Genomic DNA, 24,403 nt, shown 5'->3' on the forward strand with positions numbered 1-24,403 from the left:
TATATCATGATTGCCGGAGGACAACGCAGCTCTGGGCAGCTTACAGGCAAGTCTGCAGGCGCCCGTCTACAGCGGTTGCTGGTGCGTGGTAAGTCGAAGACATCCTAGTCGACCTAAGTATTTACTTATCAAATGCTATAGCTAACTTGAACTCTGCAATTGTTTGAGAGCTGAAAACAAGTAAAAAAGTCTAATTAGGCAAATTATCAGTTCAATTAAGGGTCTAGTTAAGTAATTGAGAGCTCGGTTGGAACAAAAACCAGCAGCCACAGGGGGTCCCCAGGACCAAGTTTGAGAAGCCCTGGTCTAGATGAAGACATTTCTGAGTCAACATAAACTCCTAGTCGTTCTTTACATTTAAACAAATGCACATAGTTTACTACAGGACAAATACGTTTTGTATCATTAGCTGGATTGAAACAGTGTCTATTTAAAAAAGGCATGAATTGTAGACTGATGAGAGCTATCAATTAGGCATTGCACTTGGTGTTTTTGTGTGCATGTGTATGACTATGTTAAAGAAGAAAAATGTGGCAACGTTGGTGTTTTGTAACTGAACTGTATCCTGTTAAGACCGCCCACGCAGCACGTGACAGGCTGCACAAAATGTCAGTTTATCAGCCCAGCTGATTACTGGTTGTTAGTTGTGTTGAAAATTAATTATATCCTGTGGTTACTTAGAAAAGCCCGATCATGCAGCATTTGACAGCCTGCACAAAACATAACAATAAGCAGGTTTGTGAGATGATATTAAAAGAGGTAATTTCTCAAAGAACCTATGGTGCATGGGGGAGGTTTTTGAAAAATCGTGTTAACAAACAACGTATGATGTTATAGGTTCATCTGTTTACATGCAAATAAGTTTACTTTTCCAAGTGTTCAATGATATAAAAACAAATTTTGAATGACAATAATGTTTTCTTTCAGCAACTAAGAAAATAGAAAAACTTTTTTTTACTAACTGTGTTTCTTCTTATTAAGGTAATAATATATGTCTCCCAATTAACAGATCAGGACCATTTGTTTACAAACTGTTCAAAACACAAAGAGTACTTGTGAGTGTGGCACTGCTTTGTAAAATCTCACCTCAAGTAAAACTAAATAATGAGAAACACCTTGTTCTGGCAATTACACAAAACCAGAAAATGATGAACTGCACATCTCTATGTCTCAATTCTGCTATCACTGGCTGGTTAACTATGTTTAATCACAATTGCAGAAGCGGTCCTCCAAAAATAAGCACAAATGTAGTTAATTTATTCCTATTTTGGGGAGCAGTTTCTGCATTGTGTTTTCAATTAAGTATTTTAGGAATACCAGAGAGTTTAGCGTGTAAAAGAAAAACAATAGAGCAATCGTGGAGCTCACTCTCACAATGTGTCCGTCCAATGTGCTGTAATGAGGTATATTGAACTGTACAGTCTCCATGCCTTCCCTATTCCTGACTGTGTGATTGTTAGCAAAGCAGCCCGTTTGCTCCAATTTTAATGATAGCTTAGGGATGTGAACAACTATTCTGTGAGCAACTAAGCAACAAAATACATCTTCATCATGTTTCAATTAAATTACGCTGCAAACAAAAGCAACACAGACAGACTGTGGATCAGATAATTTGCTACCAGCATGTTATGAATAATCCACCCAGGGATTACCAATGAAATGAGAAAGGGAGTTAAACTGCAAACAGCCTAGTCTCCCCCTCCTGTGCTTGGCCAGTACTGAAAGTCAGGGCAGCCTTATCGCCTTTTTTCAAAGCACTTGCAACTGATATAGTGTATCTAGAACATAATGAATACTAAAAAGCCAGCACACAAATATAAAAAGAAGTTGTACTGTACAACCTGAAGAACAATAACTGAAGTTGAGCTGAAATCCAAAAGATCAGAATATAATAGCCAAAGTATTAATCCACCCCTGCTCCACTTAACTGCTGAGCCTGTTTAAAAAACGGATTCCAACCTTCCCTTGAGGAAGCAGTAAATCCCTCACTGGTTTTCAGAAAGTCCTTACATGGCATGTCAGTGTAATCTGCGCTGTAAATTTGGTCCAAACTCAACATGCAAGACCATGCCACTTTAAGCTAGATAGAAACGAATACAAGGAGTTCTGCAGTATAAACTAGATATACAGTGTGGTTTAATGGTGAACATGATCACCATAAATTCCCAACTCAGCCATGGACCTCGTCACCTCTTGCAATATTCTTTTATTTTTTTAAATGTTAAACAATACCACCTTCCTAAGACGTATAAACCTGATATTTGCTGAACCTATTTCCTTTGTATTTTGATCATGTTATTTTTTTATAAAATCATCCCTGGGAGAAATCATCATAACGATCCAAGTTAAAGGGCTACAGCAGATCACTAAAACGGACCCCACTGAATTCTGTTATACACCACCCACTCGATATAAACCCACTATATATTGAGGGCTGCGATATAGCGAGAGACCTACAGAAAAACAAATAGGCTAACTAATAAATACTGTACAACCACTCCCTCATTTTATCGGGGGCGTCAGGGTCCAATATAAGTCTTCTACGCAACCCGCTTTTTCTCATTTTCCGTATAAAAAGCACACCATTTTAATTTGTACTGCAGAGGGTAATTGATTCTCATCAACTTCAGTCTCCAATTAATTCATGAGTCTTCCTCCCTTTTCTCAAATGCACAAACCCGCTGCATTGAAATAATCTATTCCCAACATAGGAGGCTTCTTGTTAGAGAGCTGACATCACTGCCTTGTGACTTTTGCTACTACATTTCTGCCACAAGTGAACACCTCCCTGGCTAAAATAAAAAAAACGCTTCAACAAGTAGATATTTTATTTGCTTTGTGTTATTGTGCAATATGTGTGTATATGATAACAGTATGATATTAATGCTTTGTTTTGTATATTTTTGTTTGTGATGTGCAGTACGAAATAAAACAAATAGTAATTCTAAGTGCCTATGTATATTGCAGCTAAAGCATACACAGTTAGACAGTAAAAAGGGGGAGCCAACTCCAGGACCGCGATATATCTGAATCTACAGTATAGCGAGGTGCAATATAACGAGGGATGGGTGTACTTGGTAAATCATAATCAGTAAATCAAAAAGCATGGCTGTGCATAATGGAAACAAACACCTAAGCCCCCATTAAATTAACAATCTGGGTTTAAATTCTGATAAACTCTTCAGAATCATAAACATTATAGATTGGTGTTAGTTAAGCTTTCTTCTTTATCCATCCACTGACAAAGGATGTTTCCTGAGCTTTGAAGTTTAACATAATCTTGTTCTATTTCTCCAAGAAATCTTTGAGTTTGGGTCTAAACTTCCTGCTCTACCTTAAACTATGCTGTATATCAATACCAGGTCCTCCCTAAACATGTGTGGAGGTCAACATTAGTAAATATAAAATCCTTGGGGGACACAGGGTAATACGATTTCCAACTTGTTTCTCAACCAATTAAAATACTATCCTACTGCAAAACTTACTAGACTGTTCCTTCATCAGTCATGTACAGTAGGTCACAAATGCCTTTGTAAGATCGGTTAAAGTGGCTGCAGACCTGACAAACGAGGGAAGTAGACAACATAAAAGCAAGTGTACAGTTTGCCTGGAGACAGCACTGAATGACTGATTTTGCTAGACCGATCTCCGACTAAATCAAAGTATTCAAAAACAGTGCAATGAAAACTTATTTTCAGAAATGGAAAATTTTAATTTCCTGTATTTGTGCGCTTTTTCATTTTGACTAATAATATGCTACACATGCACTTGTTTATTTCTTATAACCCTTAAGTGAAGCAACCACATTTACAACATTGGGCTGTAGAGTCAGAGTGGGTCAACCTATCATTCTGTGTACGAAAGTAACAGAATTGAAATATACAGAGGGGGATTTTAAGCTATTCTCTGTGTCTACTTGGTTTCTGGTCTCAAACTCCCCCACTGACAAAGAACGCTTTTAAAAAGAGTCGCAAAGTAAATACTGGACGCATGGCTTATCTTCACAATCGCTGAATGACTCTTTTGGTGCCTCAATCCAGACAGTCTAGGGTGCTTTGACACCCAAGACAGGAACCAGTCCATCTCATAAATCCAGCCAACAGAGGGGGTGCATCGGAACAAGAACAACCAATGGGAAACACTCCATGTGGACTAAGGCACCGCCCAAAATAACCAAACTATCCAATCACAGGGATAAAGAGAACATTACTAAAGTATGAGCACGACACTCAAACAGAGCTCCCGACACGAAATCCAAGGTTATTGATACACAAACAAGTCTATGAACTGTGACAAGCTGGAGATCCAGCCTGCGACCAACTGCAAGAGAGATACTGTTTTCGGACACTCTAATACGAGATAACTATTCTAGTGTTTGTCTTGGCGTGGTGTAAGACGTCTAAAATCCTAAAAGCACTTGTAATCAAATCTCTAACTTAGCCCCGATTGATCACCGGAGAAAGCTGGATGAAGATTTGAAGTCGACATAAATTGAAATATTTTAAATTTATTGAGTTAACAGTTCCTGAGCTTTGTGGAGAAACATCCCCAGACATAACCAGACGAAGAGTTTTGGTGGAGGAATTGATGTTTCAGAGGAATACCTAAATAGTTAATGACTCTTGTTCTTTGCAAAGACACTACTTTCGTACCCTGAAGTGGAGATGAAATGCAAGGAAGGCAGACCCTAGAACCTGGACCTGTCCTTCCCAGCAGGAGAACCTTCGAGCGCCTGTATTGTTGAAGACGTGGATCAGCTGGAGGCAGCGCACATCCGATAAGTATTCAATGATTAGTGTTTTAAGCCTCTTACAATCTCGAGAATAAGCAGACAAAGTAAAATTAACGTTTGTTTTAGGTATAATGTAAGAAAAGTATTATTGCTTTCAATCCATCAATATTATTTTGTATCTAATTTATACAAATTTATGTGGGTTTTATAAGGCAATTATCATTCTGTGTTTAAGGCCAGAATCCAAATTTAGCTGTCGTGGTAACAGATGATTCTCGATAGGTTGTCTGGACGCAGAGAGCGTCAGAGAGAGAATTGCTTTCTGAACCAAAACGATATATATATGACACTGATTTAACAATGCTTTTTTGTTTTATTATTAATTTAGTCATTGCCAATTATTTGTTGTTATTTTCTCCCAAAATTTGAAATGCCCAATTATTATTTAGGCTCAGCTCACCACTACCACCCCTGCGCTGACTCGGGAGCGGCACAGATGAACTCATGCTGTCCTCCGAAGTATGTGCCATCTGCCGACCTCCTCCTCCTTTTCTTTTCACACTGAGGATTCACCATGCAGCCACCAAGGAGCTACAGCATTGGAGGACAACACAGCTCCTGGCCAGCTAACAGGCAAGCCCGCAGGCGCCCGACCAGACTACAGGGGTTGCTGGTATGCGGTGAGCCGAGGACACTCAGCCAACTGAACGATGCCTCCTGGGAACACCCGTCCATGGTCAGTTGTGGAATAGCCCACACTCGAACCGGCGACGTCCCAGCTATCGGGCGCATCCTGCACTCAACCAGAGCGCCTTTGCTGGATGCGCCACTCGGGAACCCCAAATTTAACAATGCTTTGATGATCAAATATTAATGAAAGTAAACATTTGTGTTACTAACGATACCCCTGTTAAAGACTAACCTTCATCTTAAATAGCTGTCAGGAATGCAGTTGTAACTTTTAAGGGACCCTCCCATAGACTGAGTTGGATTGCTGATCAACCAGCAGGAGTGGGGAGTCGTTTATATTTTCTTTTCTCTACTGTTTAGTTAATTCTTCCTTTCTGTATTTTAATTTAGTGGTAGCACCTTTAATTCTTCCTTTTTATTTAGTTTTATTTCTAATAAAACTGTTCCTTTATATTCACTAGAAACATTGTCTAGTCTGATGATTTCGACAGAGGTTAGGTTCTACATGATTTGAATTCAAATAAGGTATTTTATTATTACAATTTAAACTAGTCAAAATACAAATACACCTTACATACTACAGGGCCCTATTTAGCAATGGCCACAAGGACAAAGGCACATTTACAGATATTAATGCTATAAAAATAGTAATAAACAACTTAGTTGTAGCTTGGAGCAGGTACATTATAATTCTGAGTAATTAACATTGCTTTATTCCTCTCAGAAAATATCCCTTTGCACTTGTTGCTTAAAATAACCTGTTGGGTAATATAATTGAGTCATGAAATTGAAAAGAAATGGAATAGTGGTATTTTAAAATTGAACAAAATGTAACTAATTAACAAAAGTTTTTCAACACTTGACATGCAATGTTAATATTTAACCACTCCCCTTCTACAATAACAAACTGTACTTGCTCTGCCCACTCAGCAGGTCTGGCTGTTCTTGATAGAGATATATTTGATACTGCTCTTTTACAGAAGGGATTATGAATGTTATTTTGATCTAAAATAAAGTGGACTATAATTGTACCCCTGTTTCATGTGTGTGGCTCTTTTGGAAAAGGATCCAACTGCACTGAAAAATCGGGGACCTCACCTTTCAGATCCTCACACCTAGTATGGTAATGGCTTCAATCAAACGGCATGATAAATAAGTAAAGCAGAATAAGTGAATCAGTGCACTTCAGCTGGTCAAGAGGGACTTACTGACATTGTAGTTCATTGGGTGTGGCCTATCGCACATACATGCTGAAAAATAAGCTTTAACCAGAGACATCATGAAGCAGCTCTGCAGAATTTGCATAGCTACTGCAATTTATTGCAGGCACAACTGGTAAAAACAGTCCTCTGCTAACATAACAAATCCAAGTTCAGGCCAAAAATACTGTGTACTCAATACATTTTAACCAGCATTTATACTGAAACTATGTTTTTTTAAAGTTATACATAAAAATGAACAGAAATAATTGTCCTTGGTTTGGTTAATAGTTAAGAGGCCGTGCTATAGTATTTGATTTCCACCTTACTGTAACAAGAGTGCAAATGAAATCTCATTATAAGACCATCCCACTTTATATTCAATACCACTGCATACAGTACAGGCCTTATAATGAGGGAACTGTGTTTGCAAATAATAACGCTTTTCAAAGTCAACATATAGCACACTTGGGACAGTATACTTAAATAGGGCACATGGATCCTGTTAATTTTAATTTGAATAACACATTACCATTGATAAAAAAATTTAAAAATCCACAAACTATCTGTTTATTGCATGAATTTGTATTTTCCTGAAACCCAGCTAAAGTTAAACTGAATTGGGCCCTTTGGCTTTATCACATCAGGTGGCACAACACATTTACTGCATAGAAAAAACAAAGAAATGACTGTGTCCTTTCCTCTTATGTTAAGTGTGGTTTCTGAATATGTGCGTAAGATTGACTACAATATTACCAAAAATATTTTTTCAAATAGCCAAAAAAGATGCCTAACTTTTTTTTTTTCCTAGTTTACTTAACTGGAAAAATGACCTGTCCTCATTAAAAAACAAAAACAAACAAAAAAAAACAATACCTATTCCCATCAATGATTTCTTTCCTTGTCATACTAATTCACTGTAAAGATCACACACAATTAATTCATTTGCACTACAAAGTCAAACTCTGGAAGCCAGGATAAGATATCCCTTATTGAAGTTGGTCTCATTCTAGTATTGTTTTTTGGTTATCAAAAGAATCTTGTGGTAATATATATTCTAAGAACATTCATGAAGCCACTGCAATGCAGAATTTAATTTAAAACTCAGCAGGCAAATGCTGTCAAGCTTTCTCCTGTCATAACATACTGTTAATTATATTGTAAGCGTGCTGTTACTCTAATGGCACTTCAGACACTGAAAAAGAAAAAAGAAATGTTTTAATATATTGCAAAAAGTAGATTTATAACAATAATTAAACTAATTCAAAGGCAGTTATTACAGCAGTTAGACACATTTGTGTAATACACATTTAGCTTTTAACTTTATCCTTTCTCTAGAATGAGCTTTATGAAAGCAGTTCAGTAAACAGCGCTTATTGTACAAGGGGAATACTAGTGGACAACTTCAAACACATTAGGGACAATTCAATTTTCTTTTAAATTATATTTGTACATTTTTACCATTCTAATTGATATTTCATTTATACTGCCCAAGTAGACCCTCGTCAGATTTTATGCCTATTAAGCTATACTTATTTTTAGCACATATTAATGCTTAGTTTGTGACTGGGGCTTTTAGTTTGGACAAATTAACAGTTTCAGCTTGAGTATTACGTACACAGTGCTGCCACTCCCCACTACCAATCTCTGCCCTTACCAGGGTGAGGAAGCACTTTTTCTGGCACAAAGTGCAGTGGCTCTGGGGGATTGACTGATGTTCCCCAATGTAGACGGCATGTGGGTATAACTCCCCCAGCAAAGACGGCATGTTTACACTAATGAGACAAGTGGGCAGAACGTCATGGATCAATGTGTCAAAAGCCTTAAATATTTACCATCTGACTCAATTTAAGACTGTGCCTAAAAACTGCTGAGCCCTACTACTTTTTTTTTTTTTTTTAGAATGACAGTGCTACTCACCCCGTCAAAAATGCACTTGATCATCATTGCCTTGAAATACAGCACAACATAAATTATTTTTAGCAACGTGTCCCTAACCTTGTTGGTCAGCTACATTCAAGCATAAACATCATACTGGGACACTTATACCATGTAGATTAAGGTAGGTTCCTTGGATGCAGCTAATTTCCTGCCTATAGTCAATTCTGTCCAATTGCACATACAGCATATCCATATTAACCATACTCCGTTCATATGCCTTGCAGAATAGTAATGACTACATACTAATCACCCAGTTTTGTGTAAACTCAAAGACAGTGCCTACAGTAAGTAACTGATCATTAGTATTTTGGTTTTGACTGGTAGACTTATTTCCCCTTTCAAATATTTAACATTAACAGGTCTGACTAAACTCCTAAATGTGTAAGCATCCACACAATACTGTTCAAATAAACAACCCTGACCGAGTGGGACCATACTCAAAACAGGTAATAGAGAATTCACTTCCACTTAATCCAAAAAGCTGTAATGCTGGGTTGGGCTAAGAACATTGGAACAGCCAGCAGCTGAAGATAACATTTAATTACAGTTGAAAATAACTGTAGCCCTATGGCAGAGTTGAGACCGTTCCTATCATATTCCTCGTGCTCGTTCTCTGATCTGTACAGACACCTAAGGAGGAAACCAATGTAGTCTGATGTATAAACTACACCTACAAAGATTAGAAAATAAACAGGGCTATTGCCATCCCTCCCTCACAAAGCTGGTATCTTAAACTTCTTAATTACATCATGTGGTCACTATACTACAGGAGGTTTCATAGACCAATGCATTGCATTCATCTGGGAAATTAGCCATAGAGACATTGAAGTAACTTACAAACAAATAGATGGTGATTAACTAGATTCAAGAAAATGCACAGAGTCCTTTTCTTCAATCAGTTGTTAGGTTTATTGAAATATGCAGGGAGTCTGGTCCCAGGTACAGGACAAACAGAATACTCATCATTACAATGTTTGCATGACATTAAATACCCTTCTGTATAGATGGTCCACCTCCCCTTTCTCTGACACTTAAGTCAAGGTACAACTCATTATTCTGTTAATTTAGTGTGTGTGTATGTGTGTGTGTGTGTGTAGTCTAGTGTGACAACCTCTGAACTCAGTGCATTCTTCACACTCCTGGAGAAAAAAGGTCCATAAATCTGCCCATTTGATCCCAGTGGCATTATCTCTTTCGATCTCTCTGAGAACCTCTGGGTCCAACGCCAGTCCCTGGGAGCCTTTTAGCCCCTTTATGCTTTGCATTCCAAAGTCTTAGAGCCTGGCCCCTTCTGGTCCACAGCATTGTTATCTTTTTAGCTCGCAGTCAATGCTGGGCAAGAAACTTGTAGACGCAATGTCTCTATCAATTGTAAGCAGTACATGCAATTTGAACCAAACAGTCTGCTATCTGCAATATTAGTGTCTTTTCAGAAAAAAAAACACCAGTATAGCTCTGCCAGTCCACATGTGTAGCAAACTGCTAATCAATTCTCAATCCATGTTTTCCAACAGACATCCACTGTGGTCCTTTATTTCCCAGCTGCAGTTCAAGTCTGGGATGCAGAATCTCTGAAACCTACAGCACTATCATGTGCCTGCTTGATTTCTGCATGCAGTGGTCACGTCCTGTAAAACTGAACTAAAAGAGGCTAGAGGCATTGTTTTTAATACTGCTCCAGTAACTGCCGTCTAAAGAGACTGATGTCCTACTTTTTGTTTGAAGGCAAACAAGGACAATCTTAAAAATGTGTTATACAGCAGCTTGCACCAATGCACTACTGATTATAGGTGATCCAAACACATCAGCATCAACTGCAGACTGTTTTAAAGTCGAAATTGAAAAGCACAATATATTTTAGAACTATGATAAAATCTGAAAATTACTATAGGATTATCAGCACAAGCAGAAGTGTTAGCAGTCGTGGACTGTTGACATAACTCATACACATACGCTTGTAGTCCTATAACTGTTATAGACAGCTTTACTGTTAATATACAAATTACACATTTATTCATGACCTATTGCATCAGAATTGGATTACCATAATAACTGGTTACAATTGCTCTAGTGTGACACACAGGCATATTAAAAACCTCATCTACTACATAACTGGAGATATATATTCTTTGTGATAAGAATGTTTAAAAAAAAAAGTTTATTCAAAACCATGCTACTGTTGTCACTCTTGATGCTTGTGTTGCAATGCCATCCACTTCTTGCCCAGTTAAGAACATGTTATTGTGACTCAGGTTGCTGTGGTAAAGAACTTACAGGTGTGAACAGATAAACAGATTTCAATCCCGTCAGCACACTTATCAAGACGAATGTGAGCTCGTATCTACACCTGCTAGTTAATTATTTGGAACGGCTGGATTAAAACTGCAAAGAGCTTTGCATAGAACACTAGGAAATAATTTCATAAACACAGATCTAATGAAGCCTGGGTTTTGAGGTACCACTTTTGATTATACTTTAAATTATGAGAGATTAATTTTAAGAGATATTAAACTAAAAAAAATAAATAAATAAATAAATAAATAAATAAATAAACAGATGTAGTGGTAGCTCCATCGAGATTAGAAACCATGAAAGGCTAGGTTTACCACCCAAGGCATTTAGGCATGACAGCAGGATCACCATAAATGATTATCATAAACATTTATGGGAGCATCTGGGCCGGGCAACAAGAGACACGCTGCTAAGGAACTAATTGAGCAGGTAAGCTCACCCAGTGCGGAGCTGATCAGGAAGTCCTGATTGGCTGGGGTACGTGTCTGGGGAGGCTGCAAGGAGCTCAAGGCTACTGTATGGCCACTGCTACACAGACTGGCGCTGAGCGAAAGTTGTGTTTGTTTAAATTGAGGAGGAGAGCATCCACTCTGCAGGAACTACTACATGAAACCCTTCCACTCCATTGTCCATCCGAGGCAGGGGTGAAAAGGCTGTTTAAGAGACAGGAGTCGCCGTGAGAATGCCACAACTCCGGGAGCCCAGAAGTAGGTCAGTTTAGGGGATGTTGATCAGTGCAGAGGGTAGGCTCCTGGAGCGGGATGTTCCTTTTAGTGGGACTAGCACTTGCCATTTGTGTGGCAAACTTATTTTGAGCTTTGTTTTGTTTTCTTTATTACTGGCAATACAGAATGAGGAGTAAAACTGTCAGCACCTAACATTTAAAAGATGAGGGTGGCCTTTTGAGTGGAATATAATGGAAGTACAGTCAATTATAATTAATTAGTGACTGAACACTATAGGTATGTTGTTCATAATGTCTAAAGTGAAGGGTGGTCAAATGTCATTTTAGATTTTATCCAAAAAAAAAAAAAAAATCAATTTTTGTAATCAGTTTTTATATAACTTAAACATATCTGAAGTAAAAACATACAAAAATATTTTAAAATGTGTAAAAAACACCTTTATACGTCAGTTTTAGTTCAAGAACATCTAATGTACAGTGTTGCTGTTAAGTACCTGTTTGTGTATTGTTTCTGCATGTATTGATAGCTCTATTGTTGTACGCTGTTTCCTAAATACAGTTAAGAGGCAGGAGAATGTAAGGATGTCCTTTCCGTCATACATTGTGTGACAATCTGTCTTGTACTTATTCAACCACATTTTGTATTATTTTAACATGCGTTGATAAAAACTTGTATAACAGTGACAGACGTGCACGGCCAGGTATGTTGCAGTATTCAGACTTTGCTGTGTAACCGGTTTAATCATTTCTTAAATGTAAAAATATGTGCTGCGCTGCATATGGAATATACATATACATTGTATACAAGTGTTACTTTGTTAATCAGCGTTTTACTATGTGCTGAATGTAATATTTGACTTATGTATAAAGTTACCTGTTTTTTTAATCCTGTGCAGTTGTGATCAGCAGTATTCCGAATAGTATTCTGACAAAGACTTGGGGTTACACACACTATATAAAATTTACAAAGTACAATTTTACTGTACACATTATGTATTTATAAAACATTACCCATTTACATTGATTAGCATAAGTATTCAACCCCTACCAATAATGTCACATTTTGCTGAATTACAAATAATTTATGCACCATTTTTCAAACTAACTTTTTTTTATTCAAAGCTGTAGTGGTTAAACTGAACACTGTTAGATGAGAATGTTAAATGATAGCAAAACTTAAAAAGCAAATGTACAAAATGAAACTTACTGGATTCATAAGTATTCAGCCCCTTAAGTCAGTACTTGGTAGAAACACCTTTGGCAGCAATGCCAAATGGATAGGTCTCTGCTAGCTTTGCACAGTAGGATGGTGAAATTTTTGCCCATTCTTCATGGGAAAATTGCTCCAGTTCTGATAAGTTTGCTGGGGATTGTTGATGGACTGCAATCTTCAAGTCTCGTCATAAATTTTCAATAGGATTCAAGTCAGAACTTTGACTGGGCCACTCAAGAACATTAATTCTCTTCTTGTTCAACCACTCCAGTGTGGCTTTGGCTTTGTGCTTCGGGTCATTGTCCTGCTGAAATGTGAATTTTCTCCACAGTTTCAGAGTCTTGGCTGACTCAACAGGTTTTACTCAAGGATTTGCCTGTACTTTGCACCATCCACTCTTCCCTCTATCCTAACAAGCATCCCCATAACATGATGCTGCCACCACCATGCTTGACAGTTGGGATGGTGCTGACTGGGTGACGTGCAGTGTTGGGCTTGCGCCAGACGTAACACTTTGAATTTAGACCGAAAAGTTCCATTTTTGTCATCTGATCACAAAAACTTTTTTCCACATGTCTGCAGTATCATCTACATGCTTTTTCGCAAACTCCATACGTGCTTTAAGATGAGGCTTTTTGAGTTAAGGCTTCTTTCTTGCCACCCGTCCATGCAGGCCAGCTTTGTGTAGGGACCGGCTTATTGTTGATGTGTGAACACTGACTCTCATTTCAGACACAGAACTTTGCAGATCTCTCAAGGTCATTGTTGGCTTCAGAGCGACATCCCAAACCAGTTTCCTGCTTGCCTAGCTGCTCAGTTTGGGAGGGTGACCTGATCTGGGTAGTGTCTGGGTGGTATGATGCATCTTCCACTTCTTAATGATGGACTTCACTCTGCTGAGAGGGACAATTAGCGCCTTTGAAATTTTCATGTACCCTTCTCCTGCTCTGTGCCTCTCTACCACTTTATCCCTGACTTGTTTTGAAAGCTCCTTGGTCTTCATGGTTGCTTTGTTGGATCACTCAGAGTTACAGGATGAAAGTCTTTATATACCTGAGGGAAATGATCTTCAAGTTAAACCACTTTGAGTACACACAGGCTGAAACCATTTCACTAATTTTGTGACCTTTCAAACAAACCATTTGCACCTGAGCTGATTTAGGGCTGCAGTAGCAAAGGGGTTGAATACTTATGCAACTGAGATTAATCTGTTTTTCTCTGTAAATCTTACTTAATCATATTCTACATGCATTTTTACACTATCAATGTGGAGAAGTTTGTGTAGATTCTACATGTAAAGTCTAATTTGAAAGTGTCGGAGTACACTCAGGTGCCAACAAAATGTGAAAACTATGAAGGGGTGAATACTTCTGAAAACCTATGTATAAATAATTTGTTAAACGACAGTGTTTTGCATCAAGAACAAGGTTCAATTTCTCATATTGTTATCTCTTCTTATTTAATGAAGCCACATTTTTCTTATCTTTGCTTCTTTGGGAAAGCGATGAAAATACTTTTTTTTTTGGATCACATTGAGAATTGGACACACAACAATACAACAGCGTATTTTTCTCAGTACAACTCCAGTTTGACTCTGGCGGCCGGAAGCTAACAGCCGCACACCCAGCCTTGTTTAGAGTCTGCTGCGAATAAAGACTACTGTCTAAGAGAGCAGAGAAGTTAAACTTCGACAAACCTGAATGCGTCTCACTTAACCCAACCCACAACCCACGTTAATCTGCCACTGTATGACACCATTGTAATGTATTGAGTGTGTGGGAGGTACTGTAGTTGCAACTATTTTTTTTTTTTTTTTTGGTTCAGTGGCATAAACTCAGTGATCAGAGGACAGGCTAATTTTTAAACAGTATATTCCCAAGAAACGTGACAGTTATGGGATTAAAGTGTACAAACTCTGTGAGAGCTCCACTGGGTCCACTCATTGGTTCAGTGTGTACATAGGGAAGGACTCTCAGGTTGAGCCGTCTGGCTGCCTACCATGGTTCCAGACCACTGAGAGAAATGTGTGGGATACAGTATTTCCCCTCCTAAACCTGGGCTACCATTCGTAGATAATGTCTACACAGAAATCCCTGTTCAGGGACTTGTACACATCCCAAACAATGGCTTTTGGCACAATAAGACCAAACAGGAAGGGATTTCTCTCGTCAGTTGGTAGCCAAGAAACAGAGGCATGGCGAAATCAGTGCTCTGCAATTTGAGGAACTACTGGCAATGAAATGTACAGATTAAAAAAAAAAAAGTGTACCTCCTCACCACCATCCACGATGAGGCAACAATAGCTGTTCCTGTGCGAGGTATGGGCACACACACAAACAAGCCCAAGTGTGTCGTGGACCACATGGGAGGCGTGGATAAGTCGGACCAAATGCTGCAGCCATACAATACTGCTAGGAAGACCAAAGCATGGTACAAAAAACCCAGCATGTACAGTACATGGTCCAGATTTTTTTGTACAACAGCCACGTAGTGTACAGTCCAGAGAATGGACTCACTTTTCTGGACTTTCAGACCTCTGTGATCTCAGGACTCCTGTTTGATGCACAACAATGCCAGAGACTGAAAGAGTGGAAACAGTAGCAAGACTTAGTGAACGACATTTTATGTGGATACTGCCGCAGTCCAAAAAAAAAAGCCAAGCCACAAAAAAGGTGCCATGTGTATTTCCGCAAGGGCATGTGGAGGGATACCCAGTACTACTGTCCCTCTCAGCCAGGCCTTGGAGGACTGGTATTTTTCAAAACACATGGTACATGAGTACTGGAAAGACTAAATAAACCACAGTCACTTGTTTTTATGTCATGCAGCAATATCACCTTGGGCTCCAGATTAGGGTGGGTACTTTGAACCATGGACTGCATTTTTCAAAGGGGAAAGGTCCAAGTGGCCTAGCCTCAGTCTAGGGCCTGTAAACTTTACAAAGGTGCACATGTTTGGTATTTTTGCATTCGGGACACTCAGAGTAATTCAAAACTATTGTCTTTTTAATAAAGGAACAAAAGCTTTCAGATTCACAGGTCCAAATGAGGAAAAACCAAGTGACCTTTGCAATACTCAGTGGCACTACCTCAAATTGCAGGGTTATAGGTAACACACCGTTGATATGCAAGGTCATGTTACCCATTTCTAAAATCCTCATTTTGTGCAGTTTCAAAAAAAATGTACTTATGCCAGGGTATCTCATCCTTTGGTGGCGTACTGGGCACATGACATTGGGGTGGGTGCTGTGGACAGTAGGCTGCATATTTCGAAGTGGAAAGTCAAAGTGGCCTGGTGTCTGTCTAGCGTATGTAAACTCCCCCCCAAAAACCAATGAAAAGATTTACACGTAGGAAGAGGCACATCCAGCAGCTTACAAGTTTCTCCATTCTTACACCAGACATAAGCATTTTAGGGATAAATGAGATACAGGTATAATGCATTTTATGAAAAAGTAGCATTTTGTTTACAATAATAGCTGTATTTTGTAGTCACATGACCAAGTAAACCACAAAAACTTAGAAACGTCAGAGTCTGGCAAAAAAATATATAGTTTGCCAAGGGTATCTAAAAAGGGACATAGTAATTTTGATGTGAAACAGGCGAGTCTCAAAATCACAAAATGCCTGTAGCACAGGGCTTCAAAAGTAAAACATTCACTGGCGGCTCTGATAAAAACCAGAAGGTGATCCTTCACATATTGATATCCATTTATACAAAGTCCCTCAGCTTTCTGGAAAATACATCTTTTTTTTCCCTAATTTTTTTTTTTGTATTTGTTTATGCTCTTATTAGTAGCCAACCTAGTAGATTCACCCTCCATCAGTTCTGGCAGATTCTACTGTACTTGCTGAAGCGGTTTTATCCCACTGCTAATTTAAAAACAATTGTATGAAATGTACAGTCTTTAAATTGGGACTTTACAGTGAAGACTGTGTTTGTATGCGAGTACATTAATTATGGGATGTAGCGATTCATAGTTAATCACTCACAGACTGTAACCCCCAACTCCACAAACCAACCAGTATTTTTGTGAATAGCAACACAAGTAATGAACAATAAAAAAACATTTGTGTCATCGGGGTCAATTTCAGGCAGAGCTTTGTGGTCGGCAAGGAGATACAACAGAGAATTTGAGTAGTGAGGTGCAAACAGGCGACTGGTCGATCTGTAGGAGCGTTTACCAAGGTGCCTTTGTTAAAAAAATCAGTTTAAAAAAAATCGAAATTTATAACTGCTGTGTTTAATGGAAAAACAGACTGCAGTACAGTATATGTTTCTGCATTTAAAATACTAGATATGACTCATGTCCTTGTCAGCACCTGTACAAATCCTGTGGGATTAAGAAGGTTATGTAAGGACACATTGTTTATATGCAGTCTACTATCTGTTCCAAGAGAGAAAACATTGCTTGTGAAAGGCTTAAGTACACATACATAATAAAAAAGAAAAAAGCTAGACTGTATAATTTATATTCAGGCTAAAACAATGTGGCACTGAAAACTATTTTTTCCCAGGGTGCCACCAAGGTTAATTGTGACGTTCCAATGGTCTGATTTGTACCTCAATACAATTCAAACTTCACTTTGTTTTCAGTTGTGTTACAGGGAATTCTCATGTTATGGGGTAGTATTTTTTAACTAACTAGCTAGGCTGATTGATTCCCAATGTGTCTAGACAGTGCTTGTTTCCTCTGTCTGGCACCAGTGACAGCGGTACAGTAGATTGATGTTCCTGATAATTGGCAGATATTTTATCTGAAAGAAATACAGAGATGTCCATAACAGTGATCAGAAGTGTTTTGTATGTTTGGGGAGCTGTACTCCTTTACCTGTTGTTAATTTTCTGAAACTACATCAATTTCTGTGACACATAAATCTAGCACCAAACCAATAAATCAGAATAGCTTTCTAGTCTCTTGTTACAAGATAGGCATTTTAAACTAATCCATGCATTCAAGCAGATTTAGCACAACATTGCGTTTTCATTCCAGTAAAAGTAACAGAACTGCTGATCAGATAAACAGAAAGTACTAAAAGGAACATATTCTAAATGTTCAATATAATTTACAATCATCTTATTTAAAGAAAAACACCCAACATATTAATACTAATCTGATGTTTGCAAAACTAGGCCTAAAGAACAGTCAGATCTAAAATGTTATCTAAAAACAAATCAAGAAATATATAGAATGCACTTCTATATCGACACACTGCTATCTCTGACAGCATGTACTGCAAGTGGAAGTATGCATACATGTTTGGCAATGCAGCGTGTGCATTTACAGTGTCTATGGAAACAAGCATTTGCACAGGGAAGTATACAAATAATACTACAATCCAACACACACCAGCAAACACTTGAAGATCAACAAATGTGTTTGTTACATACATCCCCTGCCATGGCTGTACTGTACATACAAAACTATATCTACCATATATAGCGCACATGTCAAAATACATGTGTGTGCACACAGTAGAGAGAGAGAGACTGGCACCTCTTTATATTACCTAACTTCCAATAACTTGTTCTAAAGGTTCTCTAGGTGCAACAGAACTTGGCATATCCAATCCTGTAAGATATGGTACCCTCTATTAACCGATGGACCCAATATGTCATTTACACATGCTGCTACCAGCTGAATAGTACTGATGGAAACTGATCAATCCACATTTTATTATGGGTTTCGTTGACAGAATGGAATCAGTTGCAGATTAAAGAAAAAAAAAAAAAAAGAATAGAAAGAAAACAGTGAGTTTGGGAATTCAGTTTCACTTCATGTAACTACACCATGTTAAATAAAAGAAAACAAGAAAGCAAGGGATTCTCCTAATTACTTCACCATTAAAAAGCTGACAAGCTTTTTTTGCTGACCTCCAAAGCCTGTTTGTGTGCGTGTTTACATGTTGCTGTTTCCATCTCGGGTTAACAAGCATGGTGCAAAGAAACCTGTCAGATTACTTTGGCATGGACACAGTGTACAGCAATGCTATTTGGAATGCTATTTTGTAAATTTCAGTGCTCTGTTTGGCAATAATTTTCACAGATTGTCTTTGTATAGTATACATGCAGTACCGTTGTAGACATACTGATGTGCTGCAATTGTTCATTTATAATGTCCCAATGTTAATAAAGCAACTACAATGTAGTATAACGAGTCCTTCAGAGATATGATATTTTTACATATCTGATGGATCCCAATATATTTTTGGTAAAAACATATATTATTAAATTGATAACTGATGTAGTCATGGGACCATTACCTTTGAGCAGCAAGTTTCTAAGCAGTCTACAGTTGTCTGCTTCCTGCAGATATAGGTGGTAAGATTTCTAGAAAAGAGAAAGAAACACAAATTGTTAAAATTTGTCTCTCTTGACATGCTAGAGATTGATTGGTTGAAGCTGCCAAGTAGAGCAAAGCACAAAGCACATTGGCATGCTTAGTATTTATATTCCTTGTACATTTATGAAACTAGCCTATTTTGTTAGTTACAGTTACTTTAATGCAGTTATCAGATGTTTTACTAGTGTTGCCTTTGAAATATTCACATATGTATATAAAAAATAAGTAAATATCATGCTAATATGTGGTGAGAAAATGGATTTAAAAAATTTGGTAAAAGATCCTTTGATGATTAGTCAATACAAAATGCTAAAATGTATTACTGTAGGCCTATACACAAGGATGAAAAGTCTCAGAATGCATACCAGTTTGATCCATTCTTGGCTTTACTACAAGTTTAATAAGAGACACCTGAGCTTGCTACCTATACACTGGGGCTAATCAAGCTTATACTAAATCCTCGAATGACTGAAACTGCTATAAAACAGAAGTCTTATTTCCATCACTGTATACAGTACAATGATGAGCTACTGGCTACTTGAAATGCAGAAGAAAGCATTCAGTGTGCATGAAGATCAGCTACAACAATATCCTGACCTTTAACCAATCTAAAGAGTAACAACGACCAATCTGCTGAATTTTCTTGAAGGGTCTGCAACTGCCTACCTGCTCATCAGCAGTCAGGGCTGCCACAGTAAGTCTGTGTAGCAATGTGTTTGTGTCTGTTCTGCTGCTGAACATGCAAATAGGTGTGAAGGTTAAATATGTGACATTAACCCATGTGATTTTCACTACCAGCAGATATCCGCTTTCTCAATAGCACTGCCATAAAATGAACATCCTTTCATTAAAAGATGCCTTCAAATGCAGGTCTCGTTGGTTCAAATTGAAATAACATTTGATTTTATTCTTTACTTCCTCAGGAAATTAGAAACCCAAGATTTTGAAAATCCCACCAATGACTACTGTGGGAAAATATTTATTCTTTTTGCATCAAACGTTGCCTGGCCCCTTGAGCATTCTTCCACAGAACACTCGCCTCTAATTTCAATGCTGCTACTGAAAGCAACTAGGCAACAGTAACCTTGCCTACTACAATCAATACTATTTAAATGCAAAGCAATCCCCAATACAATAGGCCTCCTGTGCAGTCCTGGAACACACACTACTGTAGTTTTTAATGATTTTCAATCTGTTCTATTAACAGCTATTGCTCAAATTGATGATTGGCTGACTTTGTTACTTTGTACTGTGGTGCTAATCTTCCTCATCTTAATGATAAATCCTAGAGCCCCTTGAAATTATTTTTATTTTTTTATAATTTCATTTTATTTTTCACAAATTTCATTATTTCGTTTTATAGGTTGCATTTTGTTTTATTTCGTGCTATTTCGTATATGCAAAAAACACTGGGCTCTAATGATCCCTTGTTTTTAATATATAAAATAATCAAAAAATAATAAAGAAGCTTAAGTTGTTGAGTTATAGATGAAAATTGTGAAGTGGTAGCAAGTGCTCCAACGGCAAGCAGCCTTCCCAGTGATAAGGTCACGTGATCACACGAAAGATAGCTTTTGATCATGTACAGGTACACAGACATTCGAACAGAAAGGCAGAAGAGCCAAAAAAAAAAAAAATGCTATCAAAAATGAATAACTACAAGTAAATGTAAACACAAGAAGAAATGCTACCAAATGACAGTACGGTACCTGTTTTTGTATTATTTTTTCACCAAACAGTCACAAAAGCTGTGTAGTTTAAAGATTAAAGCCATGTGCTATCCAGCAATATGTTGACATATCTTACAGGGTTACAGCAAAATACACCACTTAGTGGTCCAGATAAATCCAGGCTTGGGCTTGCAAAAGCAAAAAAGGAAGATTCAGCTGAATCAGCTGCTGATGGCTTCAGCTGGACATGAACTATGCGATGGCTTAGAGGGCTCATATGAGCATGAAAAACAGCCGGATCATGAATTGGCAAGGTACAATATGTCAAATTTCTAGTGAGGAAGATAAAATAGACAAACAACAAAACATCAGGGCAGGCCTTGATACATCTGTAGGTCACAATTTAAACAGTTAAGAGAATCATGGCATTACTTATTATACCAAATCAACTGCTAAAAAATCTTTAGGAATCACACATTTGCCAAATCTACCAACATGCAGGATAAATGAAGTTATTTTTCATGGGTATGGTCATACTTGCCAACATTCAGAAACTGTTCAGCCGGATGCTGATCACATCATATAATAGACGTCTCCCCCAACTCAACACCACAAGACCATCATGACAGTAAAAATAGACATAATGAAGCATTCTTACCTTTGTATAAGTTAGTGATCAGCAGATGTGCCAGCTGTGTGGTTTTCACTAACTCTACTGTGCAGAATACTTTTTTTTTCCTATGGGTAAATATCGAGCCTTTCTTCCTATGCATCGGGACGGGGGGCATTTGCTAGGAAATCAGTACTGTCCCGACCATATAGGGACTGTTTGCATGTATGTACGATATTAAAAGGCAATAAAAAAAAGTTACCTGCATTACAGTAACTAGAATAATGTTAAAACACACTCATGACAAGTACTTGCACTGTTGCACATATCATTGATAACTAGAGTGGAACATAATACAACATATGAATTTACAGCTTAATCTGCACAAGTTAATTGTTGTTAATCTTGGCCTTTTTTCCCCACTCTGCTCAGTGGGTGACTCGTGGGTAAAAGTTTCAGTCTTTGGCTCTGGGGCTGTTGAAAAAAAAGCTACAATGGATTTTCAGTGTCCCGTCTTCATTTCTTTATTCTTTAGTATAGCATGCATTTCCGATAACAATAGAAAATGACAATTTGAATACAGCAACTGAATGACGTTGGCGTAGTTAATTTTCATTGGTCAATTTTCCTTGCTGCGGTGCGTACAGCACTACTGTTGGATGACAATAACAGGTGAGTGGAATCCGACCCTGATCCACTTTATACAGCCGAACTTTATGATCCGGCTCCAGTGAAACTAAACTCCACTCTTTTTTTAAATCATGTTAATACAATGTGCTACTGATCTTACGGTCTGAAGTGCTAAGACCAAGATTTTTTTGTAGTCAGTTTGCGTAAAAATTATGCAATATACATTTATTATTTTAAATATGTTCAATATTTCCTGAAGAAATCATTGTTAATTCAAAATATGTTATCTTGGGGGGGGGGTGGTGGTGGATAAATTTATCCCTCCCTGGGACGACAACTGAAAGTGCAGAGCCAGGGAAATCCCCCCCCCAGTGTGACCACTGCCAAGACGACAGAAGCAGCTGACTGCCAAAATAACAATCTGCTGCAATGGCACAGTAACAGTAATATTAGCCTGCTTGCTACTGTAGCTGTAGGAGAAGGTGGTATTAAAAGTACAGTGGCTTGATAATGAAAAATAGGCATGCCTTCTGCCCCAAAATTCCCATCTGCTAATTTATTACAGTATTTTGTTAATTCCATAGTTAGAATGCTACTTTAGCTGGTGGGACTGTTTTATACTTTAATCCCGTTGGCTACAGAAGTACCATACCAGCGACTACTGAACATAAACTACTCAGCAACTTGTCATTAAGCTGTCACTAAACACGCTATAAGTGTAATTTCCACTTCGTAATGTTTTAGGATCTGAGACTATTTAAGTTTTGTTTTGTGATAATTTTCCAGGTACCTTTACATTATGTAAGCATTTCTACCGTTGTGTCAACCTTTTTCCAACTGGCATCAAAAACCCCCAAATAATCACAAACATAAGTTACCTCATTACTGTGGGAGATACACACCGAGCATCAAAAGAAGCTTATCACTATTTTAACACATTTATCTATGAAAAAAGAGGTATATAAATGATGGACATTGACAAAATGTTTTTGGTTTCTTTTTAATCACTCAATCATTCATCCTTGACCACGACACGCTTGAGTGACTATGACTGAAGCATGTGCACAGTTGATTGGACAACAGATATGGAGTGATTTCAGCTGGGAATTGCAAGCTTGAATAAAAGCAATAAAGAAAAGCACAGAGTTGGAGACTGGACTAGGGCAGCGTACTGTGGCTCGCCGTCTTGGGTGCTCACAGCCAGCAATTTCAAACCTGGCGAGATGGTATAACCAGACACACTCTGTCGATGACAGGTCACGAACTGGGAGACCAAGACTCACACCTGCCCAAGAGCGACAGATCATTTTGCAGCATCTTCGTGATGTCTGTTGTTAATCAGCACAATAAAAAGTCACTACACCTGCTCTAAAACAGTAGTCATTTTTCGATCATACCTTGTGAATTTTATCCAAATATAAGTGATCCGTTTCTTTTGATGCTCAAACATAAGTGTTAAATTTCTTTTGCTGCTCAGTGTGTATATATTACTGTTGTGTCAGTGCCTCATCTACACACCACACTCAACACTGAAGGGGAAAACAGTTTTTATTGAGAAAAAAATTATGTTAAAAATACAAAACTGAAACATCATAATTGGATAAGTCTCCACCCCCCTGAGTTAATACTTGGTGGAAGGGCCTTTGGCAGCAATTACAGCTGTGAGTCTGTTGGGATAGGTCTCTACCAACTTTGCACACCTATATTTAGCAATATTTGACCATTCTTCTTTACAAAACTGTTCAAGCTCTGTCAAGTTCCTTGGAGAGTGCTGATGGAAAGCAATTTTCAAGTCATGCCACAAACTTTCGATTGTATTTAGGTCGGGGCTCTGACTTGGGCCACTCAAGGACATTTACCTTTTTTTCCTTAGCCACTCCAGTGTAGCTTTGGTTGTGTGCTTTGGGTCACTGTCATGCTGAAAGGTGAACTTCCGTCCCAGTTTCAGCTTTCTTGCAGAGGGCTGCAGGTTTTCCTCAAGGAATTATCTGCACTTTGCTCCATTCATTTTCCCTTCCATCCTATCCAAGGGATATTCAAGCCCTTTTGATATTTTTTATACCCACCCTCTGATCTGCGCCTTTCAACAACTTTGTCCCGGAGTTCTTTTGAAAGAGCTTTGGTACTCATGGTTGAGTCTTTGCTTTGAAATGCACTACCCAGCACAGTAGCCCACAGGAACTGCCGAATTTATCCTGAAATCATGTGAATCACTACAATTTAACCCAGATGGAGGCCATTTAACTTGGTGTGTGATTTTGAAGGCGATTGGTTGCACCTGAGCTATTTTAGGATTGTCATTACAAGGGGGGTGGACACTTATCCAACCAAGTTTCATTCAGTTTTTATTTTGAATTCATTTTCTACAAATTTCTAGAATATTTTTTTCACATGGAAG

The 24,403-nt window shown here is 38.1% G+C and overlaps 1 protein-coding gene across 3 annotated transcripts in view; it reads right to left on the reverse strand.

Annotated features, from left to right (window-relative positions):
• LOC121315578 (microtubule-associated protein RP/EB family member 3-like) overlaps nucleotides 1-24,403 on the reverse strand; it is a 45,935-nt gene that overhangs the window by 11,718 nt on the left and 9,814 nt on the right. For 2 of the 3 annotated variants that reach the window (XM_041249789.1, XM_041249791.1), the window contains exon 2: nucleotides 19,016-19,082. The exons of the other annotated variant lie outside the window; for it this stretch is intronic. The gene's annotated coding sequence lies outside the window, so the exon portion shown is untranslated. The remainder of the gene's footprint in view (nucleotides 1-19,015; nucleotides 19,083-24,403) is intronic. 3 annotated transcript variants of the gene reach the window in all.

Source organism: Polyodon spathula, chromosome 5, assembly GCF_017654505.1.
Source record: "Polyodon spathula isolate WHYD16114869_AA chromosome 5, ASM1765450v1, whole genome shotgun sequence".
Taxonomy (NCBI): domain Eukaryota; kingdom Metazoa; phylum Chordata; class Actinopteri; order Acipenseriformes; family Polyodontidae; genus Polyodon; species Polyodon spathula.